The sequence below is a fragment of the Scylla paramamosain genome, chromosome 9 (assembly GCF_035594125.1).
Source record: "Scylla paramamosain isolate STU-SP2022 chromosome 9, ASM3559412v1, whole genome shotgun sequence".
In the NCBI taxonomy this organism is placed as follows: domain Eukaryota; kingdom Metazoa; phylum Arthropoda; class Malacostraca; order Decapoda; family Portunidae; genus Scylla; species Scylla paramamosain.
Genome location: NC_087159.1, coordinates 27,187,501 through 27,192,500, shown reverse-complemented (window position 1 = coordinate 27,192,500; position 5,000 = coordinate 27,187,501). Strand labels below are relative to the sequence as shown.

The 5,000-nt window shown below is 44.3% G+C and overlaps 1 protein-coding gene and 1 long non-coding RNA gene across 4 annotated transcripts in view; one reads left to right on the top strand and one right to left on the bottom strand.

Annotated features, from left to right (window-relative positions):
• Positions 1-5,000, bottom strand: part of LOC135103807 (uncharacterized) — a 90,444-nt gene that overhangs the window by 21,886 nt on the left and 63,558 nt on the right. The gene's annotated exons all lie outside the window — the stretch shown is intronic.
• The window catches only part of LOC135103809 (uncharacterized), a 136,749-nt gene continuing 133,005 nt past the window's right edge, over positions 1,257-5,000 (top strand). The window contains exon 1 of the long non-coding RNA XR_010270206.1: positions 1,257-1,669. This is a non-coding gene — a long non-coding RNA (uncharacterized LOC135103809). The remainder of the gene's footprint in view (positions 1,670-5,000) is intronic.

The window sequence follows — 5,000 nt, the reverse complement described above, 5'->3', positions numbered from 1 at the left end:
ACGGGAAGACAGAAACCAAACAGACAGGAACGTGAAGAGAAACAGATAAAGAGAGAGACAAAGGCAGGAAGATAAATGGACTAAGAGACAAAGAGAAGAAAAAAAAACAATAAAAAATGAACACTTGAAAAAAGAAAGCCGGAAAGAAAACAGAGGATAGTGATAAAAGAAAAAGAAAATAAGATAAAAGACAAAATCACCACAGATAAACAAACCGAAAGAGAGAAAAAGAGAGAGAAACAAACGACTCACAAACAAACCACTCAAAAATAATATCACTTGCTCGCACCCTCCTCCTCCTCCTCCTCCTCCTCCTCCTCCTTCTTCAGCAGTACAGGCAAACACAAAACACTCCCTTCGCCAAAAGTGCCCAGCGTTACCACCCTTCCTGCCAGAACTCAAGCAAGGGGCAAGGGGACAGCCACGCACATACGAGTGCACCCCCCCCCCCTCCATCACGCCTGTGTGTGTTTGTTGACTCCAGACGATGATAAAAGTTACTGCCCCGTGTATTAGTTGCAGTAGTAATGGTTTAAGGCGGGCAGGGTTGGATGAGTCTCTCTCTCTCTCTCTCTCTCTCTCTCTCTCTCTCTCTCTCTCTCTCTCTCTCTCTCTCTCTCTCTCTCTCTGTACAGGCCCCGGACACTTCACATTCGCTCGCTTAGATTTTAATGTTGGGATTGGAGAGGAAGATTCTGCCGTGGATTAAACGATCAAATATACAATGAATGTTAAAGCTGAAGGGATGAGGAGTCTGCAAATCCCTGGAAACCGACGAGTAGGCGTGTGAATATACTCTCAGGCCCCCGTCCGCTTTTTTTTTTTTTTTTTTTTTTCGTTTTTCGTTTTTTATTACTTTTTTTATTTTTTGTTCATTTCGTTTTCTCTCTCTCTCTCTCTCTCTCTCTCTCTCTCTCTCTCTCTCTCTCTCTCTCTCTCTCTCTCTCTCTCTCTCTCTCTCTCTCTCTCTCTTCCTGTTTCCTTTTCAACGAGGGAATCGAGGTCAGGAATTGGTGTGTGTGTTTTTTTTTTTTTTTCGTGTTTTTTGTTTATATTTCTAAATCATCTCTCTCTGACGTCAGATTTTCCTCTTGCTTTTCATCAATTAATTTGTCATTTTTTCTGTAACTTCATATTATTCTACTTGAATTTTATTAGGAAGAAAAAATGTATAGAACCGAAAAGATTGAGGGACGATATGTAGATAAGTAAGTAATATCTACATAAGTTACCCCTGCTTACGTTTTCTTCGACAGTGAGACATCTGGTGGCACCCGCTTGAATTGCTGGAGACAACAAGGAGGAAGAGAAGAGGGTATTATATTACTGGGGAAGGGGAGGATAGTGTAGTGTTTGCTGGGGAAGGAGGAGATTATGTGTACTTGCTGGAAAAAGAAGAAAAAAGTGCGTGTGTTTACTGAAGAAGGAAAAGGAAGCACGTCTGTTTACTAGGGACGACAACAACAATGCAATAACGACGTTTGTTAACCATGTGCTTGAACATAAGTGCTTCTGGGAGACACTGAACACGGCTACAGACGCAGAAGGAGAATAGAAAACGGACCACGGAAGCCCTGCCAAGCTGACCAGAGGCACGGAAGGGTGAGGAAAGGAAAGAATTAGCGAGCAATCAACTGTAGCCTGATCCTTCATCCTCGCTCATTGAAAAGTAAGTAACGGCTTGATTACTTAATTATCTGGTGCTGTGGTGGTAAAAAAAAAAAAAAAACTCAAGCTAGGCGATGATCAGTGCCCGTGAATCGCCGCCTATACGTGCAGGCCAGAGCAGGCTATGCACGTGGCAGGCTGGGAAGGTTATTAATTTCTGGTGAGCGTAAAAAAAGACTTCTGAAACACACAGGAGGCTTTAGTTGAAATGACACGAGTATTTAAGGATTTTTATTATTTTTATTTTTCTTATTACGGTTCCAGTGACTTATCAACAACATTACTCTGTTATTAACGGGGAAAAGTCTTCATAATCCGGCTAATCATCTCTGTGGCCTTTGAATATAGTTATGGTGAGGTGATACAGGTATTTAAGTGTTTTTTTCTGCGATTCTAGTGACCGATTAACATTTCTGCATTATTAACAGGATAAATAGTCTTTGAAAGTAGTTGCAGTGAAGTAGCGGCTTTTTAAGAGTGTTTTTTTATGATTTTAGTGACAGATTAACAACATTTCTACATTATAAACAGGAGAAACAGTCTTTAAAATCAAGCTAATCACCTCTGCGCCCTTAGTAAATAGTCGTGGTGAAAGAGTAAAAGCGTTTCGGAGCAGCTTGGCGGGGTTCAGGTGGTGAGTCGGAGAGAGGCCGGTATTGCATTGCCGCGGACACTGCTCTCACGGCCACTGTCACGTCCTGTCACTAATGTTGCACGAAGGCCCGGTGGCAGTCCTGTGTGTTCTCCGGACGGCCGGTGACAGCAACAGACAGGAGGTCGGGGTGTGGGGGACAAGGAGAAGGGGGGTAAGGGAACTGACGCATTCTGTTAGTCGAAATATGCGGAGTCAGGCAGTCGAGAGTCATTTGGCTGGTAGATCCTGTGCTTCTTTCCTCTCTGTTCTTTTCTCTTCATGTGTGTGTGTGTGTGTGTGTGTGTGTGTGTGTGTGTGTTTTGTTCTTTCTAAATCTCACCTCGGAAAGTTGTCAGTCAGTTGTTTCGTTTTTACCATATTCTCTCTCTCTCTCTCTCTCTCTCTCTCTCTCTCTCTCTCTCTCTCTCTCTCTCTCTCTCTCTCTCTCTCTCTCTCTCTCTCTCTCTCTCTCTCTCTCTCTCTCTCTCTCTCCTTTTCCCTTGAGATGTGAGTGGACGCTTTATTCTTTCCTCTCAAATCTCGTCTCGTTGTCACTCAGTCATCCTCATGTTTCTGCCATATCCTTCCTTTCTCCTCTTTCTTTTCTCTTCCTCTCCCTCTCCTAATCCCAAGCCAACACGCTCCCCTCGCCTTATGGAGTGGTAAGTTGTCAGCCGAGCCTCCTTTCCTTGCTGGCATTTGCTGTATGTTGCCTTCCTTTCTTCTCTCTCTCTCTTTTTATTTCATCTTTTCCCCCTTTCTTAATCCCGCGGCAACACGTGAGTATCGCCTGGAGCCTGGAGCGTGTTCCCTGCAGCAGCTCCATTGCAAGAGACGGACATCTCTTCGTTTTGTTGCCTTTGTCTTCCAGCGCGTAAACAAGTCAGTAGCCTCTCAAGCCTTGCTCCTCCCTGCTCCCCAGAGGCTCCAAACGATTTTGCCACTCAGCAGGACGCCTCGCTCACCCACACACACACTCACGCGCCCACACAGCAGCCGTCTGTCTTAGCCCATATTCTGAAATACTTCTGAGTCTCTTCTCTATTACATTCTAAAGGCTCTAATTGAGGGTGCTCTGGTTTTTAAGGGTGTTTTTACGGTTCAAGTGACAGATTAACAAGATTTCTATATTATAACATGGAGAAACAGTACTGAGATCCCGGCTGATCATCTCTGTGGCATTTTGGAAATAGCCATAGTGAGAGAGCAGAGCGTTTGTGAGTACAGCCCGCATAATATATACCCATCCCTCCACACACACACACACAGCAGGCGTCTTGTCTCGTCTTCCATTACCGGGCCAACGTACAGTACCTTCTTCAACCTTTCTTCAACCCTTCCTCAACCCTTCACCGTCCCTGCTATCCCTTCTTTATCCCAGCCTCCCTTCCCTCACCCTTCGCATTACATCCTTCATCCCACTGCGGCCTCTCTCTCTCTCTCTCTCTCTCTCTCTCTCTCTCTCTCTCTCTCTCTCTCTCTCTCTCTCTCTCTCTCTCTCTCGTCCACTAACTCGCCACCTCCGCGTCCCTGTCTCCCTCGTTACCTCTCAGTGCGGTCCTCTTCCCTCCTCTTCCCTCCTCTTCCCATATTCCCAAGAGTCGCTCCCCTATGACTCCGCGCCATTTAACCTCCTCCCTTTCCTCTGCCGTGCCTCGAGAGACGATCCCCGCTGTCTCTGTTTCTCTCCCGCACCCACGTCAGCGTCTCTCTCTCTCTCTCTCTCTCTCTCTCTCTCTCTCTCTCTCTCTCTCTCTCTCTCTCTCTCTCTCTCTCGTTCCAGCCGCAGTCTTCCAGGGCGCGGGAAACAAGATGCTCAGTCTTCCAACACGGTTCGCTTTGCCCATCTTGAAAATGTGTTGCCCCTCGCGAAAACCTTGAACTTCAGCTCCTCCTCCTCCTCCTCCTCCTCCTCCTCCTCCTCCTCCTCCTCCTCCTCCTCCTCCTCCTCTACACATCGGAAGCAACAATGTTCAGGCGAGATTTGTAATGAATAACATGCCACTGTCAAGCGCTGAAAAAGAAAAAGATCTTGGTGTCGTTGTGACGGCAAATAAATAAAGACGCCAAATGAATTAGTAGGGTTCATTGGAAGAACCTTTGAATTTAAATCAGAAAAGGTTATACTTGCCTTATATGACTCAATGGTGCGCCCTCATCTAGAATACTGTGTACAGTTCTGGTCACCATATTACAAAAAAGACATTGAAAAACTAGAAAAGATACAGCGCAGAGTCACAAAGATGATTCCAAGATTGCGCAATAAGCCGTATGAGGAACGACTGGAAGAACTAAACCTAATTAGTTTAACAAAGCGCAGGATAAGAGGAGACCTAATTGAAGTGTTCAAAATTTCCAAAGGATATAGTAACATTGATGCACATAAATATTTTACCATTGATCATTCTAACCTAACAAGAAATAATGGATTCAAGATTATACCCAAACGTTTTAAATTCCACGGAGCCAAACTTTTTTTCTTTAATCGTATAGTAAATATATGGAATAAACTTCCTGCAGAAATTGTGAACAGCGATAGTATTGAATCATTCAAAAAATAAAATAGAGAAATATTTAAAAGCAACTCCCCAACAAGCTCTCTTCTTGTCCGAATAATTACTAAATTAATAAACTCTTATTTTACAGACACCCGTTCTATTATAAATTGCATTAACTTTCAGATAGGCGTATAGAGTTT